The sequence below is a fragment of the Triticum urartu genome, chromosome 6, assembly GCF_003073215.2.
Source record: "Triticum urartu cultivar G1812 chromosome 6, Tu2.1, whole genome shotgun sequence".
NCBI lineage: Eukaryota > Viridiplantae > Streptophyta > Magnoliopsida > Poales > Poaceae > Triticum > Triticum urartu.
Window position 1 is genome coordinate 452,914,886 of NC_053027.1, and position 10,469 is coordinate 452,925,354.

Consider the following 10,469-nt stretch of genomic DNA (forward strand, 5'->3'; position numbering starts at 1 on the left):
ACGTAGAACTAGCTACATAATCATAGTAAGGAATCATATATATTAATTAGTGACCTCGACCCCCCCCCCACGTGTTGAAGCTATCGGGAGGGGGTATATGTCGACAACGATGACACTACATCTATATGTCCCTCGACGACCCTCGTTCCCGATAAAAAAAGAGGAAGAAGAAGAAAAAAAAGGGGAGAAGGAAGAATAGAGGAGAAGAACTCCTCTATTCTTTCTTCTCCTCTTTTTTTCCTTCTTCCTCTTCTTTTTTTATCATGTTCTTCCTCTCATGTTTGAGAGGATCGTCGAGGGGTCGGAAGGTTGCCTAGTGTCAAAGGATTCAACAAAACCATGTCTTCATCGTTAGGCGAAAGTAACGTGTGCATGATGGTACGAAGCTCTTCAAAGTTATTTTGGAATGGAGTCCTAGATAAGATAATTCGCTTTTTGGTACAAAGTTCAGCAACACCTTCCAAATATCATTATTTGGAAGGCCTTTGCTGAAATTCATACCAAAAGGCAAATTATCCTATCCGGGACACCATTCCAAAATAACTTTGGAGGACTTCGTCATGCCCTGGTTACTTCCGGCTAATGATGAAGCCATGGATTTCTTCAATACTTTGACAGTAGGAAACCTCTCTCGACCCCTCGGCGATCCTCGACCCCTCAAACTCTCGACGACCCTGGAACCGTCGACCCCTAGACGACCCTGAAATAAAAAGAGGAGAAGAAGAAAGGAATATCTAGAGGAGAAGATCGAAGAAAAAAAGAAGAAAAAAAAGAAGAGAAGAAGAAAGGAATAGAGGAGAAGAAGAGAAAATAGAATATATTCTATTTTCTCTTCTTCTCCTCTATTCCTTTCATTCTATTTTCTCTTCTTCTCCTCTATTCCTTTCTTCTTCTCCTCTTCTTTTTTTTCTTTTTCTTATTTATTTTTCCCCTTCTTCCTCTCCTCTTCTTCTCCTTTTTTCCTCTTCTTATTTTCCTTTTTCCTCTCCTTCCTTTTCTTCTTCTTCCTTCTTTCTAGCTAGATATATAGAACTTTTCTAAAAATGTAACTTTTGCATATATACATGGAAAAAATTGTTATCGGGGAGGGAATATATTCTATTTTCTCTTCTTCTCCTCTATTCCTTTCTTCTTCTCCTCTTCTTTTTTTCTTTTTCTTATTTATTTTTCCCCTTCTTCCTCTCCTCTTCTTCTCCTTTCTTCCTCTTCTTATTTTCCTTTTTCCTCTCCTTCTTTTTCTTCTTCTTCCTTCTTTCTATCTAGATATATAAAACTTTTCTAAAAATGTAACTTTTGCATATATACGTGGAAAAAATTGTTATCGGGGAGGGAGTATATCGACCCCCCCCTCGACCCTCTTTTACTTCTTCTTCCTTCTTCCTTCTTCCTCTTTTCTTCTCCAACACAAAACACATCTCATCTCATCTCATTTCATCCAAAAATAATTCTTTGCATATGAACATACATACATTTACTTTTTTTCTTAAGTGTTACATATGAACATTTTCTTAAATGAGCATATGAACATTTTTTTAAATATTAATGAGCATATGAACATACATATCAACAAAAAATAGACCTTTTTCTTGGTAACAAAAAAAATGAAAAAACGAGCATTATATATACAGCATATACAGAGCATTATACAGTGAACATACATACATACATACATACATACAGTGAGCATATACATGAGCATTATACGGCGACGGCGATCATGGTTGGCGGTGGCGCGTGCTTACGGATGACGTGCGGGGACGGCAATGAGAAGGAAAAGGGCAGGACGCATGGGCTCACAGCGCGGGGAGGGGTCGAGGTCGCTGGCCGGAATCGGTGCGGGCGACGATGACGGCGTCGGCGGGGGCGGCGGGCGGCTTCGGGGCAGCCTGGTGGCGATGGGGCAGGGGCGACGACGGGGGCGCGCGGACGGCGTCGGGACGGCGCGCGGACGGCGTCTGGGTGGCGGGCTTGCGTCGGGGCAACGGATCGGCGTCGATCTGGGCAGCCTAGCGGCGTCGATGAGCTCGGCGTCGTCGGGCGGGCCGGGGGGCAACGGGCGATGAGTTCATCAAATTTTCCCAAGTTCTAATTATATACCCAGGCCTTTGGTCCCGGTTCGAGGCACAAACCGGGACTAAAGGGGGCATTGGTCTCGACTGGTGGCACCAACCGGGACCATAGGTCTCTTTTCAGCAGCCGAAAGGGCGGGAAGCAGAGGCCTATGGTCCCGGTTGGTGGCACCAACCGGGACTAAAGGGGGGCAATGGTCACTGTTGGTGACACGAACCGTGACCAATGCCCCCTTTAGTCTCGGTTGGTGCCACCAACCGGGACCAATGGCCTTGTGCTGCCCCGCGCCCAAAAGTTTAGTCCCACCTCGCTAGTTGAGAGGGCTCGGGAGTGGTTTATAAGCGCCGCTGCGCCCACCCTCCCGAGCTCCTCTCAACTGCAGGCTTTTCGGGCCTAATCTGTCACTGAAATGCCTGTGGGCCTACTGGGCCTGCTGTGGGCCTGAATCCTGGCCCATGGTAGGGTTTCTAGTCGTATTCAGGCCGTGGTGGCCTAGTAGGTGGCATTTTTTTGTTTTTTTGTTGCTTTATTTATTTTCTTTTGTTTTTTGCTTTATTTTTTAATTCGTTATGCTTTTAGTTTTAGAAAAATTATAAACTTTTTGTTAATGCCATTAGTTTTCAAATTTGAAAATAATTATTTAGTTTTTTTGTTTTCTTTGTTGCTTTATTTATTTTATTTTGTGATTAACTTTACAATAAAAATAGTTTTTTCCTATTTTTTTGATATGTTTTTTGCATTATTTATTTTCTTTTGTTTTTTGCTTTAATTTTTAATACTGTTTGCTTTTAGGTTAGCAAAATTATAAACTTTCTGTTAGTGCCATTAGTTTTAGAAAAATGGTAAACTTTCTGTTAGTGCCATTAGTTTTCAAATTTGAAAACACTTTTTTAGTTTTTTTGTTTTCTTTGTTGCTTTATTTATTTTATTTTGAGATTAACTTTACTATAAAAAATAGTTTTTTCCTGTTTTTTTGATTTGTTTTTTGCATTATTTATTTTCTTTTGTTTTTTGCTTTAATTTTTAATTCTGTTTGCTTTTAGGTTAGCAAAATTATAAACTTTCTGCTAGTGCCATTAGTTTTAGAAAAATTATAAACTTTTTGTTAGTGCCATTAGTTTTCAAATTTGAAAACACTTTTTTAGTTTTTTTTTCTTTGTTGCTTTATTTATTTTATTTTGTGATTAACTTTACTATAAAAATAGTTTTTTCCTGTTTTTTTGATTTGTTTTTTGCATTATTTATTTTCTTTTGTTTTTGGCTTTAATTTTTAATTCTGTTTGCTTTTAGATTAGCAAAATTATAAACTTTCTGTTAGTGCCATTAGTTTTAGAAAAATTATAAACTTTGTGTTAGTGCCATTAGTTTTCTAATTTGAAAACACTTTTTTAGTTTTTTTGTTTTCTTTGTTGCTTTATTTATTAAATTTTGTGATTAACTTTACTATAAAAATAGTTTTTTCCTATTTTTTGATTTGTTTTTTGTATTATTTATTTTCTTTTGTTTTTTGCTTTAATTTTTAATTCTATTTGCTTTTAGGTTAGCAAAATTATAAACTTTCTGTTAGTGCCATTAGTTTTAGAAAAATTATAAACTTTCTGTTAGTGCCATTAGTTTTCAAATTTGAATAGTTAAAATTTGAATTCTTTGAAAATTGTTTGAATCACAAGTTTGTGATTAACTTACTAAAAAAAAAGAGAATAGATGCTCTTATAGAGAAAATTCAACCTAAATTCCTAGTAAATTTTTATGAATTTCAGAGAAATTCACTATGAATTTAGGTTAAACTTTTCTCTATTAGGGCATCTATTTTCACTTTGAGAGGAGCTGAACAAGGCAGAGAGGGAAGGGCTTATAAACCGGTGTGAGCCCCCTTCGGTTGGCAAGGTGGGAGTAAACTCGGCCCGCAACGAGGACCAACCCTTTAGTCCCGGTTTGAAAGTTGGCATGGGCTAGGGACTAATGGTCATGGTATTACGAGGGCCGAACCATAAGACATGAAAGCATTTCAAATGAACTCTGAAAAAGTTGAAAGTTGGGATGGTATGATAATTTGACCCACATAGCATGTGCATGTACAAAACGGACAATGGTAGCATGTTCATGTGTTACAAAGTTGCAGGAGGAAGTCTTCACTTTTTCTTCGCTTGTGTCATTTGCTTATTGCGCCGTAACCATGGATAATCTTCATTGTTTATCAGGATGCTTGGGTCAGCCTTGTCATTGAAGGGAGGAATTTCATGAAACTTTTCATAATCTTTAGACATGTCTGTCTTGCCGTCCACTCCTAGGATGCCCCTTTTTCCTGAAAGAACTATGTGGCGCTTTGGTTCATCGTATGATGTATTCGCTTCCTTATATTTTCTTTTTCTCGGTTTGGTAGACATGTCCTTCACATAGATAACCTGTGCCACATCATTGGCTAGGACGAACGGTTCGTTAGTGTACCCAAGATTTTTCAGATCCACTGTTGTCATTCCGTACTGTGGATCTACCTGTACCCCGCCGCCTAACAGATTGACCCATTTGCACAAAAAAAAGGGACCTTAAAATAAGGTCCGTAGTCAAGTTCCCATATGTCCACTATGTAACCATAATATGTATCCTTTTCGCTCTCGGTTGCTGCATCAAAGCGGACACTGCTGTTTTGGTTGGTGCTCTTTTGATCTTGGGCGATCGTGTAAAATGTATTCCCATTTATCTCGTATCCTTTGTAAGTCAATACAGTCAAAGATGGTCCCCTGGACAACAAGTACAACTCATCACAAACAGTGTTGTCACCTCTGAGACGTGTTTCCAACCAACTGCTGAAAGTCCTGATGTGTTCACATGTAATCCAGTCGTCGCACTGCTCCGGGTGTTTGGAGCGCAGACTGTTCTTGTGTTCATCGACATACGGGGTCACCAAGGTAGAGTTCTGTAGAACTGTGTAGTGTGCTTGAGACCAAGAATATCCGTCCCTGCATATTATTGAGTCTCTTCCAAGAGTGCCTTTTCCAGTCAGTCTCCCCTCATACCGCGATTTAGGGAGACCTATCTTGTTAAGGCCAGGAATGAAGTCAACACAAAACCCGATAACATCCTCTATTTGATGGCCCATGGAGATGCTTCCTTCTGGCCTAGCGCGATTACGGACATATTTCTTTAGGACTCCCACGAACCTCTCAAAGGGGAACATATTGTGTAGAAATACGGGCCCCACGATGACAATCTCGTCGACTAGATGAACTAGGACGTGCGTCATGATATTGAAGAAGGATGGTGGGAACACCAGCTCGAAACTGACAAGACATTGCGCCACATCACTCCTTAGCCTTGGTACGATTTCTGGATCGATCACCTTCTCAGAGATTGCATTGAGGAATGCACATAGCTTCACAATGGCTAATCGGACGTTTTCCGGTAGAAGCCCCCTCAATGCAACCGGAAGCAGTAGTGTCATAATTGGCAGTCATGAGACTTTAGGTTCTGAAACTTTTTCTCTGGCATATTTATTATTCCCTTTATATTCGACGAGAAGCCAGTCGTGACCTTCATACTGAGCAGGCATTCAAAGAAGATTTCTTTCTCTTCTTTCATAAGAGCGTAGCTGGCAGGACCTTTATACTGCTTCGGAGGCATGCTGTCTTTTTCGTGCAAACGTTGCAGGTCCTCCCGTGCCTTAGGTGTATCTTTTGTCTTCCCATACACGCCCAAGAAGCCTAGCAGGTTCACGCAAAGGTTCTTCGTCACGTGCATCATGTCGATTGAGGAGCGGACCTCTAGGTCTTTCTAGTAGGGTAGGTCCCAAAATATAGATTTCTTCTTCCACATGGGTGCGTGTTCCTCAGCGTCATTCGGAACAGCTAGTCCACCGGGACCCTTTCCAAAGATTACGTAGTGTAAATCATTGACCATAGCAAGCACGTGATCACCGGTGCACATGGCGGGCTTCTTCCGGTGATCTGCCTCGCCTTTGAAATGCTTGCCTTTCTTTCGACATTGATGGTTGGTCGGAAGAAATCAACGATGGCCCAGGTACACATTCTTCCTGCATTTGTCCAGGTATATACTTTCAGTGTCATCTAAACAGTGCGTGCATGCGTGGTATCCTTTGTTTGTCTGTCCTGAAAGGTTACTGAGAGCGGGCCAATCGTTGATGGTCACAAACAGCAACGCCTTAAGGTTAAATTCCTCCTGTCTGTGCTCATCCCACGTACGTACACCATTTTCATTCCACAACTGTAAAAGTTCTTCAACTAATGGCCTTAGGTACACATCAATTTTGTTGCCGGGTCGCTTAGGGACTTGGATGAGAACTGGCATCATAATGAACTTCCGCTTCATGCACATCCAAGGAGGAAGGTTATACATACATAGAGTCACGGGCCAGGTGCTGTGATTGCTGCTCTACTCCCCGAAAGGATTAATGCCATCCGCGCTTAAAGCAAACCATACATTCCTTGGGTCCTTTGCAAACTCATCGCAGTACTTTCTCTCGATTTTTCTCCACTGCGACCCGTTAGCGGGTGCTCTCAACTTCCCATCTTTCTTTCGGTTCTCACTATGCCATCACATCAACTTGGCATGCTCTTCGTTTTTGAACAGACCTTTCAACCGTGGTATTATAGGAGCATACCACATCACCTTCACAGGAACCCTCTTCCTAGGGGGATCGTTGTCAACATCACCAGGGTCATCTCGTCTGATCTTATACCGCAATGCACCGCATACCGGGCATGCGTTCAGATCCTTGTATGCACCGTGGTAGAGGATGCAGTCATTAGGGCAAGCATGTGTCTTCTCCACCTCCAATCCTGGAGGGCATACGACCTTCTTTGCTGCGTATGTACTGTCGGGCAATTCGTTATCCTTTGGAAGCTTCTTCTTCAATATTTTCAGTAGCTTCTCAAATCCTTTGTCAGCCACAGCATTCTCTGCCTTCCACTGCAGCAATTCTAGTACGGTACCGAGCTTTGTGTTGCCATCTTCGCAATTGGGGTATAACCCTTTTTTGTGATCCTCTAACATGCGATCGAACTTCAGCTTCTCCTTTTGACTAATGCATTGCGTCCTTGCATCGACAATGATCCGGCGGAGATCATCATCATCGGGCACATCGTCTGGTTCCTCTTGATCTTTAGCAGCTTCACCCATTGCAGCATCATTGGGCACATCGTCTGGTTCTTCTTGATCTTCACCAGCTCCCCCCGTTGCAGCATCACCGTATTCAGGGGGCACATAGTTGTCATCGTAGTCTTCTTCTTCGCCGTCTTCCATCATAACCCCTATTTCTTCGTGCCTCGTCCAAACATTATAGTGTGGCATAAAACCCTTGTAAAGCAGGTGGGAGTGAAGGATTTTCCGGTTAGAGTAAGACCTCGTATTCCCACATTTAGTGCATGGACAACACATAAAACCATTCTGCTTGTTTGCCTGAGCCGCATCGAGAAACTCATGCACGCCCTTAATGTACTCGCGGGTGTGTCTGTCACCGTACATCCATTGCCGGTTCATCTGCGTGCATTATATATAATTAAGTGTCCAAATTAATAGAAGTTCATCATCACATTAAAACCAAAGTGCATACATAGTTCTCATCTAACAACATATAGCTCTCCAGAGCATCTAATTAATTAAACCATACATTGAAACTATGTAAAACATTTCAATGCGAAAACAAATGCGATCATAATCGCAACCAAGGTAACAATTGATCCAACGGCATAATGATACCAAGCCTCGGTATGAATGGCATATTTTCTAATCTTTCTAATCTTCAAGCGCATTGCATCCATCTTGATCTTGTGATCATCGACGACATCCGCAACATGCAACTCCAATATCATCTTCTCCTCCTCATTTTTTTTATTTTTTCCTTCAACAAATTGTTTTCTTCTTCAACTAAATTTAACCTCTTGACAATAGGGTCGGTTGGCATTTCCGATTCACATACATCCTAGATAAATAAAATCTATGTCACATTGGTCGGCATAATTTTCATAAACAATAAATGAACCAATAGTTATAAAGATAATATACATACCACATCCGAATCATAGACAGGACGAGGGCCGACGGGGGCGGATACCAAAACCATCGCACTATATAAGATGCAATAATAAATGTAAGAAAATGATACAAGTATCTATCTAAACATACAAGTAAGAATATTTTTCCTTTCAGAAAGAAGATAAGAACAAGAGGCTCACCACGGTGGTGTCGGTGATGAGATCGGCGCGGGTGATCGACGGCGGTGAAGACAGGGACGGGGCGTGACGGACCGCTAAATCTAGACAAATCTCGCGGAAAATGGAGCTTGGAGGTCGAGCTTCGAGAGGAGAAAGCTTAAGTAGTGTGGCTCGGGCATTCCATCGAACACCTCATGTGCATAGGAGGTGAGCTAGAGCACCACAAAGCCCTCTCCCCCTCGGCCAGAGAAAAACAGAGCACTGGGCTGCTCTGCTCGCGAGCGAGGGGTATATATAGCCACCTCATTGGTCCCGGTTGGTGACATGAGCCGGGACTAAAGGGGAGCCTTTGGTCCCGGTTCAAGCCACCAACCGGGACCAATGGTGGTGGGCCAGGAGCGAGGCCCATTGGTCCTGGTTCATCCCACCAACTGGGACCAAAAGGTCCAAATGAACCGGGACCAATGGCCCACGTGGCCCGGCCGGCCCCCTGGGCTCACGAACTGGGACCAATGCCCACATTGGTCCCGGTTCTGGACTGAACCGGGACTAATGGGCTGACCCGGCCTGGACCAAAGCCCTGTTTTCTACTAGTGAAGCATGATGGTTTCGGTAGGGATCATGCCACCTTTGGGAACAAACGATATTCGTTGCCTCTTATTGCTTTGAAAAAATTTCTAGTTTCAACATAGAACAACAAGAGTGTTATGTTTAATTTTGGAATTTTTCCGAGCTCGTTTGTATATTTTTATACATTAACTTGGTTTTCCAGTCATTTCAGGTGCATAATGCAAATTCAAACTACATGCACGTGCTCCATTGCATATAAATTGGTTGAAAAATCAAATTTGTGTCCTTCGGTGCATGCTTAGGTCCCATGCAAGAAATGAGAATGAATTTCAAACACCCTGCCAACGTTACTTGGCCGCAAACATTGAGATACTTGGTTTTTAAATTCTTGTAATTCCAAAACTCGTCTGAAATTCATGAAACTTGGCATGCTATCATGGAGTGGCATCAACATGCCGTGGTAAATTTTTTCCCATTTGGGGCAGGTTTGGGTATAAGCTTGTCACAACAAGCATGATGGCTTCGGAAGGGAACGTGCCACCTTTGCGGACGAAACGATATATGTTGCCTCTTATTGTTTTCAAATTTTTTTCTAGTGTCAACATAGAACATTAGGAGTGTTGTGCTTAATTTTGGAACTTTTCGGCGTTCGTTTGGACATTTTTATACATTAACTTGGTTTTGTAGGAATTTTAGGTGCATAATTCAAATTTGAACTACATGCACATGCTCCGGTGCATATAAACTGGGTTAAAAATCAAATCCTTGTCCTTCGGTGCATGCTTAGGTCCCATGCAAGAAATGGGAATGAATTTCAAAAACCTTGCCACCGTCACTCGGCCGCAAACATTGAGATACTTGGTTTTTAAATTCTAGTAAACCCAAAACTCATCGGAAATTAATGAAACTTGGCATGCTATCATGGAGCTGCATCAACATGCCATGGTAAATTTTTTGTCCCATTTGGGGTAGGTTTGGGTATAAGCTTCTCACAAACCAGAGCTTCTCACAACAAGTGTGACGGTTTCGGTAGGGAACGTGCCACCTTTGGGGGCGAAATAATATCCTTTGCCTCTTATTGCTTTTAAAAATTTTCTAGTGTCAACATAGAACAACAGGAGTGTTGTGTTTAATTTTGGAATTTTTTGGGGTTCGTTTTGACATTTTTATACTTAACTGGGTTTTCTAGGCATCTTATGTGCATAATTTAAATTTGAACTACATGCATATGCTCCAGTGCATATAAATTGGTTGAAAAATCAAATTTGTGTCCTTTGGTGCATGCTTAGGTCCCATGCAAGAAATGGGAATGAATTTCAAACACCAGAGCACTATTGATTGCCGACAAAATGTTGAGATACTTTGTTTTTAAATTCTAGTAAATCCAAAACTCGTCTAAAATTCATGAAACTTGGCGTGCGATAATGGAATGGCTCCTGACATGCTGTGGTATTTTTCATATCCATTTTGGGAGAAGGCGCACTCGAATAACAGCCAACAAAGGCATTTTGAAACAAATAGTTGCCACTGTAACATCTCAAATGTTTTGTATAATTTAAATTGTGTGCATTCTGCTAACCATTCACGTGACGCCGCGCCTCAATATTTTAATGGCTAGGAGGTGGCGTGCGGACATGTACTTGACTAAACGGGAGGCGT